The 21916-nt window shown below is 33.7% G+C and overlaps 4 non-coding genes across 4 annotated transcripts; all 4 read left to right on the forward strand.

The window, feature by feature from the left end:
* Positions 1-316: 316 nt before the first annotated feature.
* LOC141650388 (small nucleolar RNA Z101) lies at positions 317-408 on the forward strand. The gene has a single exon (XR_012546426.1). It is a non-coding gene; the product is annotated as a small nucleolar RNA Z101 (small nucleolar RNA).
* Positions 409-488: 80 nt separating this feature from the next.
* On the forward strand, positions 489-587 carry LOC141650466 (small nucleolar RNA R30/Z108). Its single transcript, XR_012546497.1, has one exon. It is a non-coding gene; the product is annotated as a small nucleolar RNA R30/Z108 (small nucleolar RNA).
* Positions 588-3971: 3384 nt separating this feature from the next.
* LOC141650387 (small nucleolar RNA Z101) lies at positions 3972-4063 on the forward strand. Its single transcript, XR_012546425.1, has one exon. It is a non-coding gene; the product is annotated as a small nucleolar RNA Z101 (small nucleolar RNA).
* Positions 4064-4143: 80 nt separating this feature from the next.
* Positions 4144-4242, forward strand: LOC141650468 (small nucleolar RNA R30/Z108). Its single transcript, XR_012546499.1, has one exon. It is a non-coding gene; the product is annotated as a small nucleolar RNA R30/Z108 (small nucleolar RNA).
* Positions 4243-21916: the final 17674 nt, after the last annotated feature.

Raw genomic sequence — 21916 nt, forward strand, 5'->3', positions numbered from 1 at the left:
AAGAACATATTTTAAATGTTTAATTGGATGAATTTTGAACAGGAGCAACACCAAAATCAGTTCTTGAGTTGATGAATGTAAAGGATCTAACTTTGTCACATGTTAAGAGTCACCTCCAGGTGAGTTATTATGCTTGATTTATGTTACAGTCGATAATGTATGGTTGCGTACATCTGACCCCATTCTTAAACCTTTCATCAAATGAGTCTTGGAATTCTCTACAGGTTCTGATCGTCAATTTACTAATTTTTTTTTTTTTCAAAATTATAATAAATTTATTCTTTTTTTTGTTGTTTTTTTGTATTTACGTATTAAATTTGGGCATATGATGAAATTCAATCTTTCAAATGGGTAATTTGCGTTTGAACTTTTCATTGATGTTATCACCTTGGAGAACTGATGCCTTTTTCATATTTTCTCGATACTAATTCTCATATGAGACGGTCTCACATTAATTTATCGTCAAACGGTCTCATACATTATAATAAAGGGATTGTAATGAGGATAACAAGCTTCCTCTTCTGAGTAAAGTTGAGGACAATCGCTGGCTGAATGTAACCAATATAATTACTGCCGCTACTGAACTATCCCTTATTATGTATCATTAAAAATTTATGTATAAGACGGTTTTATATAAAACTATAAACAAAATTCACTAAACTGTTTATCTTAGCCGAATGTGTCACAAGTTAGAGGGCAATTACATATTGTGAGAGGGAAACTATACGTTTTTAGATTGTGACGGGTTGTGTTTGTTTTTAATGAAATTTTTTTTGTTACATATAGATAATATTTAATGGATAAGATATAAGGTAACATATTACGAATAGAAATAAAATCTACTTAATATTAAGTAAAATTGTTTATTTCTAATATTAAGCTTTCGCTATAAGCCGTCGTAAGTTGTAATATGTTAATTTTGTATGCATTGCTTGTGTATGCTCTGCAAGATAGGCATGTCCAGTAACATTTCAAGTATTACGTGTATTAAAATGTACATCCGTCTGATTTTCACAATTTTTTTTAATAGAGCAGTTTTTGTTTTTGTTGTCTACTGCCACTTGTGTTATGGCACTCTGAAATGCAAAAAACTAAAGGATATGTATGCATTAATAACTTCTGACTTATTATGCATGTGCAAAGAAAGTGAAAAAAGGTGAAAATTGTACTTTCGCTACACATGTACACACATGCATATCTTGTGTTGTGACTATCTTCAATTTATCTGTAGTTTGACAGACATACATACGCATGTTAAACTAAGCATAGGACATCTGTTTGGTTTTTAATTATTTTTTTTTTTGGTGAAGATAAAGGAACCGCATTTTTTCTTCCCACCTATGCTTTGTTTAAATACCCAAGTACCTAAGATTCACTTCGGCTTAAAACTACAACAAATATCTTTACAATATTGCTCTTCTCTCTAAATTTTCTAAAAAGTTTTTCCAAATTCTATAATTTTTTTTTGTGGTTTAGTATATACTGTTAGCGTTAGGAAGAGGTACAAGTTACCGCGAAGTTGCCTGTCTATAATTTCGGGTTAGTATATGCATGTAATTGTATTTAAATATAGCTTCCCTTTTCACTTAAATTGTATTTAGATAATGTATATAGTATATAATAATAAAAAAAATATAGCGTATAACTTCATTTATATGTTCACATTTTTTTTCGTATTGGAAGTGAATAACAACTACAACTTTTGCAGGTGATAATTGGTAAACGATCAACCTACAAAAAGAAAAAAATACTTTGTAACTTTTTAAGGGAATTTGAAGGTTAGTACGAGAAAGGTTGTTTTTTACATTATTTAGTAATATTTTTTGTTTAATGGGATTACCGTATTAATTAGATGTAACTGTATTCTAACTTTCTATTGTTACCATTGTTAAATTATTCACCTATGTGCCAACGTTTCTGTGTAAGCGGTATATTTTTCTTACGCATCATCCTTTTTTTTTTGGTTGCAACTATAAGATTTAGTGTATATATAGAGAATGACGATAAACAGAGATTAATCTTGGTTTTCTTTTTCGATTGTGCTTATGTTAATTATTAAACTATTCTTTGATTGATAACAGATCTTTGTTTTTCGATTGTTATTATATGAATTATTATATTAAACTTGATTAGTTGGAATGATACCCGATCCTCAATATGTTTTATTTGACCATGCTTGATTTGGGTTTTTGATTGATAACTTTATTGATTAATTGGCTATGCAGATTATCGTGTGTAGTCGTGATTTGTTAGTGATGTCGTGTTTCTCTTGTGGTGTTTTGCAGCCTGTTCCATGGTTGAGCTTCCTTTTGTTGCTTTTGACAGGAGCAGAGCTTATATTCTATTATGACCGGGAAAAGAAGTGTCATATTGAAGGTAGATTACAATGGTGAGTTAGTGTTTTTTTCCTGGTTGTATGAATTATTGTTGGTTGATGTGAATTTGAATGGTTTGGCCTTAGAGTCTTGGACACATCCAAAATGGATTACAACTGGACCTTAATGAACTATTGATCAGGTACATTTTAGATTATGAAATATTGAGTTCCAATTGAATCAAGGGTGAAGTTAAAAGTGACGGAGAACTGAGTGGTAGAAAATCATTTACCACTCATGATCTAATTATCACCCTTTTCCCCTTTCACCTCAAAATTAATAATAATGGATGTTTAACTTCACATTAGCCCACCTACTATTTCTTCCAATAATCATTTTTATTCTGCGAAAGTCATTAGAATTTCTTTATATGTGTATAATGTTTATCCTTTTCTTGGGAGATTTAAGAACTAAATGGTGTATTGTCCTGTAGATTCGGATTGTCAGTAGACAAGTTGTGGGTTAGTGTGTATGAAGATGATGATGAAACTTTTGCTATATGGCGTGAACAGGTAAGCTGGCTTATAAAAATATATTCACACTAAAATTTGTATAGGACTATCTCACCTGCGGGGCTTTACAATATAGGTTTAGATTCTAAGATGATTCAATTTCAAACATTCAGAAACCTCATTCTGCCATCTTGAAACCTTTTTATTTGTATATTACTATTAAATAGATTCATACTAACAAAAAAATGAAATAGTATAACAATATAAGACAAGAACAATCATACTTACAATTTTGTAAAGAAGTTGTAAAGAAGTAATGCAATCAAAGAGAGATTTTTACTGTATTCATACTAATAAGACAAGAACAATCATATTGACAAGGTTTTTATCCGTCAACGCAAGTGGTACCCTGAGTAGTATGGGTAGCGAGATTAGCTGTCCGGAACCTAGGTTAAGTTTAGGGTTTGATTATATGGGTCATCATGTTAATCAACTTGTTTATAATCAGCATTATAATTATAATTATAATTATAATCATCATCATCAACAGCATTATTTAAATAGTCAGCAGCCGCAAATTAATGGTAGAGATTTTAAAAGGAGTTCAGCAAGATTAATGATTAAAAGGAGTATTAGAGCTCCTAGAATGAGATGGACTTGTACTGTTCATGCTCATTTTGTTCATGCTGTTCAACTTCTTGGTTGTCATGAAAGTATGCTCCTTTCTTTTCTTCTTTGCATTTTCAACATGTTAATTATTGTGTAATACTTCGTACCGTCTTATATATAGTGAACTTTGAATGTTGTTTTGTTTAATGTTGGAGGGTTTAAAGAACATTTTTTAAATGTTTAATTGGATGAATTTTGAACAGGAGCAACACCAAAATCAGTTCTTGAGTTGATGAATGTAAAGGATATAACTTTGTCACATGTTAAGAGTCACCTCCAGGTGAGTTATTATGCTTGATTTATGTTACAGTCGATAATGTATGGTTGCGTACATCTGACCCCATTCTTGAACCTTTCATCAAATGAGTCTAGGAATTCTCTACAGGTTCTGATCGTCAATTTACTAATTTTTTTTTTTTAAATTATAATAAATTTATTCTTTTTTTTGTTGTTTTTTTTGTATTTACGTATTAAATGTGGGCATATGATGAAATTCAATCTTTCAAATGGGTAATTTGTGTCTGAACTTTTCATTGATGTTATCACCTTGGAGAACTGATGCCCTTTTCATATTTTCTCGATACTAATTCTCATATGAGACGGTCTCACATTAATTTATCGTCAAACGGTCTCATACATTATAATAAAGGGATTGTAATGAGGATAACAAGCTTTCTCTTCTGAGTAAAGTTGAGGACAATCGCTGGCTGAATGTAACCAATATAATTACTGCCGCTACTGAACTATCCCTTATTATGTATCATTAAAAATTCCTGTATAAGACGGTTTTATATAAAACTATAAACAAAATTCACTAAACTATTTATCTTAGCCGAATGTGTCACAAGTTAGAGGGCAATTACATATTGTGAGAGGGAAACTATACGTTTTTAGATTGTGACGGGTTGTGTTCGTTTTTAATGAAATTTTTTTTTGTTACATATAGATAATATTTAATGGATAAGATATAAGGTAACATATTACGAATAGAAATAAAATCTACTTAATATTAAGTGAAATTGTTTATTTCTAATATTAAGCTTTCGCTATAAGCCGTCGTAAGTTGTAATATGTTAATTTTGTATGCATTGCTTGTGTATGCTCTGCAAGATAGGCATGTCCAGTAACATTTCAAGTATTACTTGTATTAAAATGTACATCCGTCTGATTTTCACAATTTTTTTTAATAGAGCAGTTTTTGTTTTTGTTGTCTACTGCCACTTGTATTATGGCACTCTGAAATGCAAAAAACTAAAGGATATGTATGCATTAATAACTTCTGACTTATTATGCATGTGCAAAGAAAGTGAAAAAGGGTGAAAATAGAGTGAAAATTGTACTTTTGCTACACATGTACACACATGCATATCTTGTGTTGTGACTATCTTCAATTCATCTGTAGTTTGACAGACATACATACGCATGTTAAACTAAGCATAAGACATCTGTTTGGTTTTTAATTATTTTTTTTTTGTGAAGATAAAGGAACCACATTTTTTCTTCCCACCTATCCTTTGTTTAAATACCCAAGTACCTAAGATTCACTTCGGCTTATAACTACAACAAATATCTTTACAATATTTCTTTTCTCTCTAAATTTTCTGAAAAGTTTTTCCAAATTCTATAATTTTTTTTGTGGTTTAGTATATACTGTTAGCGTTAGGAAGAGGTACAAGTTACCGCGAAATTGTCTGTCTATAATTTCGAGTTAGTATATGCATGTAATTGTATTTAAATATAGCTTCCCTTATCACTTAAATTGTATTTAGATAATGTATATAGTACTCCCTCATATTCTCCATTTTGTTCCCCTTTCATAAGGGCACAAGATTTAAGGAGCTTAATAAACAACTAATAAAGGAGTAAGGCGGGGTTTGTGAATTGGAGAGAGGAATGAATAAATATGAGTTAAATATGATAAAGCAAAGTACTAATTGTTCCCTTCAAAAAGTTAACCACATTTTTTGATAGCATTAAGTGTTTGATTAAACTGTCGAAATTAGGAAAGGTAATTAGCTTACAAAATCAGAATTTCTCACCCAAATTAGATAATTATACAAACCAAGGTTGTTTAACAACCATTACATATGGAGACATACCTCCATTTACTAATAATTAACTGGGTAATAAATAAAATTACATAAGATTAGTGTTTTCTTAACTAAATACATATAATTAGGCTATATTTGTAACACCCGCGAATTTTCCATTTTGACATTTAAAATTTATTAAAACGTTTAATTACTTTATTATATATTTTTGAATTTAATTAATTTTTTGTCAAACACAAATTTTATAAAAGTTACATTTTTATAAGCTTGTTTATATAAAACTAAACATTTCAGTCGGATAATAATAATTGTGACGATAATAATAGTTTTCCGTCTTAATTTATAGACACATTTCCGTCTAGCAAAGGTCGTCGCATTTCTCTTATAAAGTTATTTGAATTCAGACCAACCCGATTTCGACAACACAACACACTCACCTACTCTCTTACACTCCAACTTAAATTATTATTATTATTATTATTATTATTATTATTATTATTATTATTTTATCTCACACACTCACCAACCGGGCATCACTCATTTCCCCACCCACCTGCAACTTTTTTTTTTTTTCTTCGAACACAGCAGCAAACACACAGGCTCAAATACAAACTTTAAACTCCATTTCCGCCAAGCTTCCACCTCAGATCCCAACTCCATTTCTCAACGTTTTTCCTTAATTCTTCCACCATTCTCCTCCTTACTTCCTCCTTCATCTTTTAATGTAAGAAAAGTGCCGACTTTCCACCTAATTCAAAACGGCCGTCTTACAAGGGATTCGGATTTTGGGTTAATCTCTTCGGTTTTTGGGTTTAAGATCATCCTTGGGCGATTCCTTGGACTCTCAGAGATCAAAAACAGGTAACGGTGATAGGTTACTCGACAAAAAGTCGAAATTCCGTCTTATGTGTCATTTTATATGTTTTTAATTGATAAAGTTTAGTTCTTTCGTCTTCCTCATGTATGTGGTTAAATTTGTGATGTAGATGGTTACTTTACATGTTTGTTTGGATGCCCTTTGGCTCGTTTTAATCTTTGGATTCGGGTATGAGAGGCGATCGCCGAGTTCACATGCTTATGTCGTGGTTGTTATCTTCTTTGCTAGTCGTATTTCGTTCCTTCCTGCTGCTATTACACATTTTCTGGAACAGTGAACATGACTAGGAAAACATACTTACCTTCCTCCCTTTTGTTGTCAATGTTTGTTCTCGTTTGAGTCATTTATGCGCATCAGTCATAGATTGCAGGCCCCATAATGATTGACGATGTTTTAGAGTATATTTACGACTCAACAGACGGGTAGAATGGATTGTCTTTACACGCCATCTTCGAGTTGTGTAAGGACAAATTTAATGGTTGTTGTTCACGTATTACTTGCGCTTGTTTCCGTCTCAACCTTCTTTGTCATGTCCTTAATTTCGAGTCGAATGGACCGTTTTGGGACCCTGTTTTGGAGTGTGGAAGGGGTGTTTGAACTCTGTTTCGGGTGGTCGCAATGGTGTTGGTTGGGCGGCCTGTCACGGCCTGGTTGGGTCTGTTTTAGGAGTTTTTTTTTTGGTTGTCACGAGGGATTGTGTAGGGGTTTATTTCATTTTTTTTTTTTTGGACTGTTTTTCGTGATGGTTGTGGTACCTTTGTACACATCTCTAGGACCGCTTTGGGACTTTGTTTTGATGGCCTATTACGGCTGCATTAGTGCCTGTTTTTGACAGTTTATTTGGCCTGCCTTGTGGTCAGTTTAAGTTTCTTTGTGTGGTCAGTTTTGGGTCGGCCATGGCTGTCTTGGTACTCGGTTGTGGCTGTATTGACATGTCTGGGCTGGACAGTGTGGCTCGGTGGGGGTGGCCACGGCTCCTTAGGCAGTGGTTGGTCGTGAGCTAGGCAGGTTGGTCGCGGCTTAGTGGTGAGGCGTGATTAGGGCTGTCCGAATAACACCCTTGGGTCGTGTTTGGGTGTTGTCTGTAGGTCCTTTGAGTCGTGTTTAATGATTGTCTCGGCATAAGTTGGTTATTTGAATTATTAAAACCCCGCCTCGTGTTTTATATAACTTAATTCGTTAAATATCGTTCATTCATTTATTTTTCTCACATTAATCATAAATGTGGAATTTATTATTTATTCAAGTCAAAATTCGATAAAATGTCTCACTTACCTATTATATGAATTTTTAATCCGTCCATTCTCATTTATTTATCGCATCTCAAATATGAGTGAATCATTCTAATTATTTAATTAAATTGAGTCATTTATAATCGGATGCTTGTCTTGCTTATTATAAATGGTTCATCTTCATTTGTTTACATTTCTATTCAATTGACAAATATTGAAGAAATAGGTTACTTATTCATATTCATGATTATGTTTTGGCATGAAACGTCTCACTTGAATTATCATCGGTTCATATAGTAGTAGTCTCTTTCCAAGTTGATTCGTATCGCTTGGTTGAGTCGTATTCTCTTGATGATGCCTTTATGCTATACCGTATTGCTTGACTTATCTTTACGCCTCTTTCGGATTGTCCTGCCGATTGTGGGTTTAGCTCATATTTTCCGCCTCTTTGGACGTTCTCGCCGATTGTGGGTTCTCGATTTCCGATCTGTCTTCGAGTCTTGGATGCGGACTTTCGCCGCATGTCGAATCGGGGACCGTTCGCCCCGAGAGTCGGCGATTTAGACTAGGACCGAGTCTTGGGAGTACCATTGTCGTCCTACCAGGGGAATTATATTTTGATATATGAGTAGTAAAGGTCTTGCTTGGTTATAGATATTGGTATTTGTCTTTTAAGGTAAGAGTTATGCCTTTTGTTGTTTGCCTTGGTCCTATTGGATACTAGGGGTGAGCTATAAGCCCTCTAGTTGCGATATGATCGTCGGGATTGATGTTCCCATCCGTTCTTATGGTGAGATGCAAGCTATAAGTATGAATGGGAGATTAGTAGCCATGTCCCGTACAATGTTTGCTAAGTGGTCTTCCAAGTAATGGCTACAATTTCTATTCTTGTAAATTGCATTGGTTGATCCCTTACTTAACTGCTTCACATGATTCGAATTCGAATCTCATATCTATGTTGTATTTTCTTGAAAGGCGTGCCTTTATATAAATGACCGTACTCTTGTCTTTCGTATTATCTAATTGTCTCACATGATTAGTTGAATCTCTATCATGCTAATGTTGATCTATCCGGTCCCATCTCATTGAATTGCCATGTTTAAATATAACTTCATATTCACATCTGTCGTAAGTATCTTATATGACTTACCTGTTTTAGTTCTTTGTTATGTTCGTTTTGACATTTTGTGGCTGGGAGAACCTTGAGTTACTCCCCACTGACTGTGGCGTTCATGTTTACATGAATGACAGGTATTAGTGGTGCATTCATGGGGTGAAGACATGTGTGAGCTAGCGAGCACTTCGGCATAGTAGATGGTTTATTAGGATTGTTTAGACCTACCTTTTATTGTATTGTCTTTCGAGGGATATATTTTCCCTCACCTCGACTATCACGTTTGTATAATTTAAAATCTTTTCTTTTCCGCACTCTTTATTTATGTTTTATATTTTGGTGAACCCGCGCTTTAAATTTTAAAAGTTTCAAAAATTTCCTATTTTCCGCTTGAATTTATAAGTTATACTTTCCGCTTTATCGCGGGGTGTCACAGTTGGTATCAGAGCCTATGTTGCTCCCGACGCACACACGTGTACCCCAAATTTAATTTGAACTTGACCTTAAATAATGAATGAGAGATGGGTAGAAATAAGGACCTAAGTTGGTAGTCTCTTTGTGTATGCTCCGTGGTAGGTTCTAACATGCTTGTTGATTGTCATCTGTTTTTGTGCCATTGGATCGACAAACCATGAGCTTACCCGTGTTGCGATCAAGACTTGGTGCCTATTGCTAGAAATTGAAGATTTGTTCAACTTTTGAAGAATGCTTCTACTTACTCGAAGATATTTCTCATTCTTTGTGTACCCTACCTCATTCTTTACTTCTTAATGTTTACTTCTTCTTCTAAACTCTTTTTTCTTTTTTTTTCTTGGAAGTTATTCTTGTACCCTCCCAACTTGTCCTTTGTTCCTTGCTTATCCTCCCTTAACGCCTTTTTATAGTTCTCTTTCTTTTGTGAGATGTTAATTGTGGTAGGATAATTTAGCTTTATGGAGTTTGTTTGTGGTTGACCCATAACCCTTGGTTTTGAGAAGTTATGATGTTGGAAGGACTTAGGTAGTGTGGTGAGACATACTTAGTGATTCTTATGCCTAGTTCTTTGATAAAGTGAGTATAATTGATTGGTGGATTATGTGTGTTAAGAGTGAGTTGCCTATGTTACTAAAGTTATGGAACTTAGCCTTGTTGTTTATACCTGGAAGTTTGAGTTGAGCTCGAGGTTAGCATAGTCGGTATACTTTTGTGAGTGTTCTGACGATTACATAGGGACCATGTTAGGTGAGAGTTCTTGCTAGTTTTGGAATCTCATTTGGGTATCCACTTCGCGGTAATCAGGATTAGTAGCCAGAGTTCTTGAGATGTAATTATAAGTTGGGATCGATAGATATTGAGCTCAGATGAGTTAGATGTTTGAGTGGTTGTCTCGTAGTTTGGAGAATGTCACCATTTATGCCTTAGGTTTCGAGAGTATAAAAAGATCTCCTTGGGATGATACAATGTGCAAAAGAACTTTTGAATTTGGATTTTTGATTGAGAGTTTTACCATTTGGAGGAACTCATAGTTGACACTAATTGGATATGAGTATAGCTTTGTTAGAAGTTTTGACCTTGATCTCGTGGAGGTTGTTTGTAGATGTTGAGGATTTGAAGCGGTGACATCACACTTATAGTGAACTAACTTGTTTCATGGGATAGCCTAAGGTGATGTAACACAAGTGTTTTGAGGAAATCTTTGGGAGCTATGTGATTATAAGTTTTGTGGTTAGGAAGTTTTCGGGACAGTTCAGGATGATGTTGTTGTTCGAGATTTGAGTACCTGGCGTTTCCTTATTGTCTAATTCCCCTTACTCTTTGACCATAAGTGTTACCGTTCATACCTCCTTTCCTCGCTTCATCTCGCTCCTCCCTTAAGTTTGATGCTAGTGACGTATGAAAACTCTATCTTTGACATCCTTGTTGACCTTACTTCAATTCTTACCCTATGAAATTTATCATAGCTCTTTTGTTAGCTAAGTTTGGTCTCTCTTAGCGTAATTTGCCCTTATGATGGTCTAAATTACTTTTCTTTTGTTCAACTTCTAAACTTTCAAGCTTTTGATTCGGTGTTAAAAGTTTATATTATTTTCTTTGCAACACCTTACCTATTTTAAAAATTTGAAAATAAAAACTTGACTTAGTTCCCTATTTGTTGTTTGAATATAAACTCATTTATCATAATTTTAATTGCTAAACCCGAAATTTCTTTAAATTTTATACAATCCCTATTAACTTTGACCTATTTAAAATTTCTTGGTGAAAGTTTAATGTTATATTTTCAGGAATTTGACTCTCTTTTGAGTTTAAAGGTGAAACCTTTACCTCTATTTTGGCTTTTGCAAAAGAAAATTTGATTGAATTACATTTTATTTTGATTTTAACGTTGATAGGATGTTAGAACTCGTTATTGGAGACGTTTGATAACTTGTTCTACGCTTGTCGCTTAACCGATTTTGTTTAATTTGTCTTTGACTTGGAAAGTAAGCGTTCTTTGTGTGCACGACAAGAGCAATTTCGTTCCATGAATGAGACTTATACTTTTGAAAACTCTTCGTTAATGTTTTTGAAAGTGTTTTGATTTTGATTTATACAAATGATTTGCCTTTCGACTTGGTTTTGTCGGAAAATTTTAGTCGAAACTTTTGAAAGAATTTTAATTCTTACAAGTAATTGACCTTTTAATGTTTTGGTTATCGATTTTAAAAGTTCAGTTTTATTTTTATAACCTTTCTTTTCTACCTCCAAGTTTCGAGGACGAAACTTTTTAAAAGATGGGGTGATTGTAACACCCGCGAATTTTCCATTTTGACATTTAAAATTTATTAAACCGTTTAATTACTTTATTATATATTTTTGAATTTAATTAATTTTTTGTCAAACACAAATTTTATAAAAGTTACATTTTTATAAGCTTGTTTATATAAAACTAAACATTTCAGTCGGATAATAATAATTGTGACGATAATAATAGTTTTCCGTCTTAATTTATAGACACATTTCCGTCTAGCAAAGGTCGTCGCATTTCTCTTATAAAGTTATTTGAATTCAGACCAACCCGATTTCGACAACACAACACACTCACCTACTCTCTTACACTCCAACTTAAATTATTATTATTATTATTATTATTATTATTATTATTATTATTATTATTATTATTATTATTATTTTATCTCACACACTCACCAACCGGGCATCACTCATTTCCCCACCCACCTGCAACTTTTTTTTTTTCTTCGAACACAGCAGCAAACACACAGGCTCAAATACAAACTTTAAACTCCATTTCCGCCAAGCTTCCACCTCAGATCCCAACTCCATTTCTCAACGTTTTTCCTTAATTCTTCCACCATTCTCCTCCTTACTTCCTCCTTCATCTTTTAATGTAAGAAAAGTGCCGACTTTCCACCTAATTCAAAACGGCCGTCTTACAAGGGATTCGGATTTTGGGTTAATCTCTTCGGTTTTTGGGTTTAAGATCATCCTTGGGCGATTCCTTGGACTCTCAGAGATCAAAAACAGGTAACGGTGATAGGTTACTCGACAAAAAGTCGAAATTCCGTCTTATGTGTCATTTTATATGTTTTTAATTGATAAAGTTTAGTTCTTTCGTCTTCCTCATGTATGTGGTTAAATTTGTGATGTAGATGGTTACTTTACATGTTTGTTTGGATGCCCTTTGGCTCGTTTTAATACTGGATTCGGGTATGAGAAGCGACTGCCGAGTTCACATGCTTATGTCGTGGTTGTTATGCTGCTGCTAGTCTGTATTTCGTTCCTTCCTGCTGCTATTACACATTTTCTGGAACAGTGAACATGACTAGGAAAACATACTTACCTTCCTCCCTTTTGTTGTCAATGTTTGTTCTCGTTTGAGTCATTTATGCGCATCAGTCATAGATTGCAGGCCCCATAATGATTGACGATGTTTTAGAGTATATTTACGACTCAACAGACGGGTAGAATGGATTGTCTTTACACGCCATCTTCGAGTTGTGTAAGGACAAATTTAATGGTTGTTGTTCACGTATTACTTGCGCTTGTTTCCGTCTCAACCTTGCTGTCATGTCCTTAATTCTGAGTCGAATGGACCGTTTTGGGACCCTGTTTTAGAGCTGTGGAAGGGGTGTTTGAACTCTGTTTCGGGTGGTCGCAATGGTGTTGGTTGGGCGGCCTGTCACGGCCTGGTTGGGTCTGTTTTAGGAGTTTTTTTTGGTTGTCACGAGGGATTGTGTAGGGGTTTATGCGACTGTTTTTTTTTGGACTGTTTTCGTGATGGTTGTGGTACCTTTGTACACATCTCTAGGACCGCTTTGGGGACTGTTTTGATGGCCTGTTACGGCCTGCATTAGTGCCTGTTTTGACAGTTTATTTGGCCTGCCTTGTGGTCTGGTTTAAGTTTGCTGTGTGGTCAGTTTTTGGGTCGGCCATGGCCTGTCTTGGTACTCGGTTGTGGCCTGTATTGACATGTCCTGGGCTGGACAGTGTGGCTCGGTGGGGGTGGCCACGGCTCCTTAGGCAGTGGTTGGTCGTGAGCTAGGCAGGTTGGTCGCGGCTTAGTGGTGAGGCGTGATTAGGGCTGTCCGAATAACACCCTTGGGTCGTGTTTGGGTGTTGTCTGTAGGTCCTTTGAGTCGTGTTTAATGATTGTCTCGGCATAAGTTGGTTATTTGAATTATTAAAACCCCGCCTCGTGTTTTATATAACTTAATTCGTTAAATATCGTTCATTCATTTATTTTTCTCACATTAATCATAAATGTGGAATTTATTATTTATTCAAGTCAAAATTCGATAAAATGTCTCACTTACCTATTATATGAATTTTTAATCCGTCCATTCTCATTTATTTATCGCATCTCAAATATGAGTGAATCATTCTAATTATTTAATTAAATTGAGTCATTTATAATCGGATGCTTGTCTTGCTTATTATAAATGGTTCATCTTCATTTGTTTACATTTCTATTCAATTGACAAATATTGAAGAAATAGGTTACTTATTCATATTCATGATTATGTTTTGGCATGAAACGTCTCACTTGAATTATCATCGGTTCATATAGTAGTAGTCTCTTTCCAAGTTGATTCGTATCGCTTGGTTGAGTCGTATTCTCTTGATGATGCCTTTATGCTATACCGTATTGCTTGACTTATCTTTACGCCTCTTTCGGACTGTCCTGCCGATTGTGGGTTTAGCTCATATTTTCCGCCTCTTTCGGACTGTTCTGCCGATTGTGGGTTCTCGATTTCCGATCTGTCTTCGAGTCTTGGATGCGGACTGTTCTGCCGCATGTCGAATCGGGGACCGTTCGCCCGAGAGTCCGGCGATTTAGACTAGGACTGAGTCTTGGGAGTACCATTGTCGTCCTACCAGGGGAATTATATTTTGATATATGAGTAGTAAAGGTCTTGCTTGGTTATAGATATTGGTATTTGTCTTTTAAGGTAAGAGTTATGCCTTTTGTTGTTTGCCTTGGTCCTATTGGATACTAGGGGTGAGCTATAAGCCCTCTAGTTGCGATATGATCGTCGGGATTGATGTTCCCATCCGTTCTTATGGTGAGATGCAAGCTATAAGTATGAATGGGAGATTAGTAGCCATGTCCCGTACAATGTTTGCTAAGTGGTCTTCCAAGTAATGGCTACAATTTCTATTCTTGTAAATTGCATTGGTTGATCCCTTACTTAACTGCTTCACATGATTCGAATTCGAATCTCATATCTATGTTGTATTTTCTTGAAAGGCGTGCCTTTATATAAATGACCGTACTCTTGTCTTTCGTATTAAATAATTGTCTCACAAGATTAGTTGAATCTCTATCATGCTAATGTTGATCTATCCGGTCCCATCTCATTGAATTGCCATGTTTAAATATAACTTCATATTCACATCTGTCGTAAGTATCTTATATGACTTACCTGTTTTAGTTCTTTGTTATGTTCGTTTTGACATTTTGTGGCTGGGAGAACCTTGAGTTACTCCCCACCGATCGTATGGCGTTCATGTTTACATGAATGACAGGTATTAGTGGTGCATTCATGGGGTGAAGACATGTGTGAGCTAGCGAGCACTTCGGCATAGTAGATGGTTTATTAGGATTGTTTAGACCTACCTTTTATTGTATTGTCTTTCGAGGGATATATTTTCCCTCACCTCGACTATCACGTTTGTATAATTTAAAATCTTTTCTTTTCCGCACTCTTTATTTATGTTTTAGATTTTGGTGAACCCGCGCTTTAAATTTTAAAAGTTTCAAAAATTCCCTATTTTCCGCTTGAATTTATAAGTTATACTTTCCGCTTTATCGCGGGGTGTCACAATATTAAACCAAAACAAAATGGCCGATAAATCTGGATTAGAGGACTTCAGATTTGATGATGGATACTCCTTTCTTTTCAGCCAATTTGGTTGTCTTTGAACCAAAACCAAAATGTCAAAATCAGCTGTCCTTCAAAGCAAGTAGTCTCAATTGAAAAATTGGCACCAAATTTCAAAAAAGGAGCCAAATTTTCTCAAACATTTCATTTTTGCGCCCAAATTACTAAAACAATGTGCAAAGTTCATTAATCCTATAAATAGAAAGCCCCACATGATTCTGACTCATTTATTTGCATACATCCAAAGAACAAATTCATTACCAACTCAGAAACAAAAAAAAACAGAATCAATAAATGAAGACAAAAAAATTGGATAACTTAGAAAGAACAAGAATCTGTCAACTTTTACTGGAAAAACAGTTGATGGAAAACCAAAGCACGGCTCATTGTCAGAGGTGGCAGCACAGTTTGGGGTTTGTAGAAAGACAATAACAAACATCTGGAAAGTAGCAAAGAAACAGCATGCAAGTGGACAAGGTATCAATGTCAACAGCAAGCTTAAAGGCAGGAGAATGCCTCATAGACTAACCTTTGACACTACTCAGCTAGAGAAATTGGAGATGGCCAAGAGAACCACTCAGCATGAAGTAAGTGAAGGTTTGGGTGTTAGTCAATCAACAGTCAGCAGATGGGTTTCAGCAAAGCTCATTGGCTCACATACAAATGCAATCAAGCCACAACTTACAGATTAGAACAAACTTGATAGGTTAATTTATTGTCTTTCACAACTTCAATATGATAAACATACCAAACAATTTGTTTTCAAAGATCAGAGTAATTTAGTTCATATAGATAAAAAATGGTTTTTTATAACAAAACCTAGTCAAAGGTTTTATGTTGGTAAAAAAGAAAGAAGACCTCATAGATCTTGTCAATTAAAAAGGTTCATAAGTAAGGTTATGTTTATGTGTGTTGTATCAAGACCAAAATATGGTCCAAACAAAGAAGTACTTTGTGATGGGAAACTTGGTATATGGCCATTTGTAATGGATGTACCAGCTAAAAGGAATTCAAAGAAGAGAGTGGCTGACACATTAGAAACCAAGTGTATAGAATCTATCACTAAGAAAGTAACCAAAGATATGCTGATTAACAAAGTGCTACCTACTATCAAAGCAAAATGGCCTGCTAATTATAGTAAAAATATCCTCATACAGCAGAATAATGCAAGACCTCATATAACAAATAGGGATGAAGATTTCAGAAAGGTTGCTTCAGCAGATGGGTGGAATATAAAGTTTACTCATCAACCACCAAATTCCTCTGATTTAAATGTACTTGATTTGGGTTTTTTTAGAGCAATTCAGTCTCTACAGCAAAAAAAGAAGTCAAATGTTTTAGATGAACTAGTTCACAATACCATGAAGGCATTTGAAGAGTTAGATGTGGTGAAGCTTAACTATGTTTTTATCACATTGCAGGCATGCATGTTAGAAATTATGCCACTTAAAGGTGGTATTGATTATCATATACCTCATATGCACAAAACTAAACTAGCAGCACAAGGTTTACAACTGAATATTTAAATCGCTTTCAGATCAAATTGGTTAACCAGTGCATAAGATATGTACAAAATGTTGGTCATGGAAGCTCTATTAGTGATTTAGTGGATTCAATTACTAGTACAGGTGAAACTTCAGGTGTGCAGGCAGATCAGAATGAAGAAGAGCAGACTGCTCCCAGTAATCCCCCAACAGGTGAAACTGTACCTGTTGGTAACATTACTGAAAGCTTTACTCATCCTAATGCAGGTCAGAATGAAGAAGGCAGACAAGAGTTATACATTGACATGTGTGCAGTTGATTCAGAAGAGCAAACTGGGTTGTAGTAATGCCCCAACAGGTGGAAATGTACCTGTTGGTAACATTACTCAGCAATTTGCTCCTCTTAATGCAGTTACAAATGAAGATGGCAGACCAGAGTTGTACACTAACATGTGTGCAGGTTATTCAAACCAGTAATAGAAGAAGTGTGAAGCAAGTTTTTGGGTACAACAGTCAAAGTTGAAGCATGCAGAAATCAGACAGATTAGAATCAGGTAAGGTTTTGCAGAAAACAGAGGCATGCAGTAAATATAAGATGAAGGAGATCAGAATCAGACAACTTTTTGCAGCAAACAAAGGCATGCAGTAAATATAAGATGAACCAGATCAGAATCAGACAACTTTTTGCAGCAAACAAAGGCATGCAGTAAATATAAGATGAAGCAGATCAGAATCAGACAACATTTTGGATGCAACAATGCAAGATGAAGTAACCAGTAATCAAACAGACCCAAATCAGACAATTTTTTCGTCCTAAAATAGAACTTTGCACATGTTTATTTAGTCTATTGGGTACATTTGTTTGAATGAAATGTTAAAGGTAAGACTGTTGTTATCGTAAGACTAATGTTATCAACATTTGGAATGGTAAAATAACAAAACCAGAATACATAACCATTGCATAGCCTCATCACATTCTGTGGCGGCGTAATGCACTGATTATGTATTCTTAGACTGAGTAATGCTCTCATAAATATCATTGAGCACTAACTTAGATAAAAGGAGTATATTTAATCCATAATTTTTTTTTATCATCATTAGTCCTTTTCAAATCCCAACTTATAAGAAAAACAAAAAAAATAGAGAATAAGAGATAGAATTAGACCTTCCAGCAGGCTAATACTGTGATTCAGGGACAAAAGTATCCATATCCCCATAGCTATCAAGAACAACATCACAAGAATCATGTATGGCCTGACTGTAACCAGCAAAATCATGAGAATCATCCAACTCATCCGCAATAACATCATGTCCCTTCATCCCCTCACCATCTTCAAGATCAAAGGTGAACTGAGGCATAATTTTTGAAAGTTGCATCATAACACAACGACGATACTCTGGGCTTTCACGCCGCTCCTTCATCTTCTTCATCCTGCGCTCAACATCAATCCTAATAATTTCCGCCTTCTCTTCCCGAGCTTTCTCAAATTCATCTTTCCCAGGTTCAATCACAGAATCAAAACAATCCTCATCATCCCCAACATAATCATCACAAATGTTGAACAAACAAGGACCGTCTTCATGATCGGAGTTAGGATAACTCAGATCTGAAGAAAAATTAAAAAAAAATTCAAATTTAAGGCGATTGAAGAACAAATCCATCGACATGATGAAAGATTTAGGGAAAAGAGAGAGGTAAATATGAGATCATTGATGAGGAGGTTGAATAGAAGTGAAGGAGACGACTGATGGTGAGAGGAGATGAGAGGAATGAGAGAGAGAGAGAGAGAGAGAGAGAGAGAGAGAGAGAGAGAGAGAGAGAGGGGGTGTGTGATAACAATGGCGGAAGAGAGAGGTTGAGATTTAGGGTTTTCTGATTAGAAGCCCTAAATATGGCAGGAGGGATTAGGGTTAGTGGGTAATTGGGCTAAGTTAATTAGTTGATTATGATTAGTGTTAATGGGTTGGGCTAATTGGGGTGGGTTAGTGTTTGGGTTAGTACAAATTTGGGTGGCATAAAATGTAAATACAAAAAAGAAACAAGGATAGAATGGTAAATGTATAGGTAAAAAACTTACCAAAATAGGAAAGGGGAAGAAAACCTGAATAATCCGTTTTAGGAAATAGGGAACAAAATGGAGAATAGGAGGGAGTATATAATTTAAAAAAAAAATATAGCGTATAACTTCATTTATATGTTCATATTTTTTTTCGTACTGGAAGTGAATAACAACTACAACTTTTGCAGGTGATAATTGGTAAATGATCAAACTGGAAGTGAATAACGTTTCTGTGTAAGCGGTATATTTTTCTTACGCATCGTCCTTTTTTTTTGGTTGAAACTATAAGATTTAGTGTGTATATATATAAAATGACGATAAGGCGCCACCGGGTGACGCTGAATCCCAGCACCAGCTTAATTAAAAAAGAGAAATATTATAAATTTAATTATTAGTTTTCGATTTTGTGCCAAAGTCTAAAGGGTAGTAACGTAATCTAATATTTATTCAATTAAATTAAAATTGTAACTAAACTAAAGCAATCTTTTCTTTATCAATTGTTAACCTAAAAATCATTTGTTGATTGAGCAATCCAATCATCTATAATCTCAAAAATAAACAAAACTGAATCAAGTATTTATGTCTATTGGTGTTAGCAAATATCAAACATATTAGAGTTGTAATATTCACTTGAAAAATCCGCAATCCCATGCTCGTACCCAGGATTTTATATACGAGGTAGCGGAATTTTTTTTAACATTTCCTCGGTTAGAATAAACACGGATGAACACAAATTTTTTGTAATAGTAACTTTTTTTCAAATTTGAAAAAAAAAATATTTGTTTTAGCGTAATTCTTTAATGAATTAACAAAAAAAAACTCAATTGCACTCAATTGCAAGTAAATAACTGAATATAAATGCCTCTCAACGAATCCCATCAGCCCTATGATATATGGACAGAAACAAAAAATGACGTGAGGAAAAATAAAAAATGCTGCTTGTCAGGATTGAACTTGAGTTGTCTATGTAAGAGGCTTAAGAGCTCAACTTCACCACTTTGGCACAGACAATATACTGCTATTATGATGGTTTTACTTGTATTTATATTACGATTACAACCATCTATACGGGGCAACAAAAGGTCATTTTTCTTATTTATTTTTCCGGTTTCGGGATAGCGGCCACTACCCCTTGCTACCGCCTGGATTCGCCCCTGCTCCTACCTTTCTAATTCATTAACAATCATATCATTTTGATGCATCTTCAACCTTTGTAATGATGTTTGATAGCATGCAATGAACTTTCAATAAGTGGAACCTTAAGTCATATATACATACTCTTGCTATATAGCCCAAAATGCTTAATGGTGAATTCATCGTGCATGATGATTGAGTTTGATGCCGAATTGTAATCAATTTAAAAAAATTTATTCGTAGGAACGTATATAGACTATAGTTACAAACTGTGTATTTTGTTTGTTCTAACTTGGAACTCATTTCCTCAAAAAGAGACAAAATGTTAGGAACAAATCAACTGTTTTTCTTCCAATTATCTATAACTATAATTAATTATGCAATTTAAAGTTCCCAGACTACCCATTTCAATTAGTGACGATGAAATTCAAATTTTAGTGGAGGAAAATGAAAATACATAATTAATTTAATATAATACCTCCGATGGCGCCCAATTTGAGTACCCCCCGGTAGCTCCATCTCATTTTCCACATATATATATATATATATATATATATATATATATATATATATATATATATATATATATATATATATATATATATATACCTTAATGTTTGCGCATTTAAATATAAAAAAATAAAATTAAACTGGAATAAAAAAATTATAAGACTACAGATATTATTAATATTCAATATTTAATATAAAAATTATACGTATTCTATCTTATATGTTAATGCAAATTGTACATATTTTTGCCGTCAAACAATTCCAAAATCTCTAGAAAAATATTCAGATATGTGTGTAATTACAGTTACGAATTTATATTATTTATTTATCATTTAAACGTAATAGATTTATTTTATTAGTTCGCCTTTGCCTTTTACTTATACTGGTTATATTTATTGTTTTTTAAATTTCTATTTACGATTTATGACCGTTTAAATTTACTTAGTTTAAAAACACAAATAAAAAAAAATTATGTACATGAGAACTATGCGTAATTTTATTATTTAAGGTTTTTTTTTCGTTTCTTAATAAATCTGTTAAATTATGTATTAAACAACTTTTTTTTTTTTGCTATTTTTAAAATAAATTACTGTCATACTGCTTCGGATATAAGAATTACGAAAAAAATATTTTTTTAAAAATAGGTTATATTTATAATTGACACTAACTTTGCACTGTATCATAGCGACATTTCTACGTATTTTTTTTATCCCCTACATATCAGTACGTTTTATAGCCGTTATGCGCTTTCATTTATACTTTAATATTTACACAAAAAATTCAAAACAAACTGATGTTGTCATCCGGCAACTACTAACTCTATAAATAAATTTGCCATTTTATGTTATCTATAAAAGCTCTACATTGGTAGTCGTATTTTAAAAAACAAAATGTCCTACCTTAGACAGAAAACGAATATTTTTTTCCTTCAGGAATATAAATACTATTTTTTTTCATTTATATCAAGTTTTAGATTTACTTTGTTTCACGCATTCTTACATTTTATTACTTCTTTTTAATGGCAAAAAAAAATGAAAATATAACAATAGACGCTTCATTTTAAATATGCATACCTTTACAAACTGAATATAAATATAAATACTTTAGTTTGTTTTTAAATTTTTCATATTTTTTTTTTGACAATGTCAGTGTCATTTTTTTTAAGATTGTAAGTAAATAAAACACAAAATTATTTTCTGCCTTAATTTATTAGACGCATGCAGTTACACTTTAACGCTTACTTAAATTTAACTTTTTTCGATACAGTCGTAATAAGAAATATTTAAAAGTTCACATATTATATATCATTTTGCACAATTGTTTTTTTTATTTTTATTTCCACAAATTCATAATTTCTTTCACAGAACAACTTTCTTAAATATAATAGAATTTTATATACTTCATCTAATGATGAATATTACGTTCACAATGCCAATATAAGCGAAAGTAGATATTTTTTTATAACATTCTGTAATTTTTCATCTAATGATGAATATTGCCTTAGTAATGCCTATATAAGAGAATTTTTTTTTTTAAATTCTGTAATATATCCTTCATAAATGCTTTTTTTTAAATCCGGTAACAACCTACTTATATAGA

This window comes from Silene latifolia, chromosome 3 (assembly GCF_048544455.1).
Source record: "Silene latifolia isolate original U9 population chromosome 3, ASM4854445v1, whole genome shotgun sequence".
NCBI lineage: Eukaryota > Viridiplantae > Streptophyta > Magnoliopsida > Caryophyllales > Caryophyllaceae > Silene > Silene latifolia.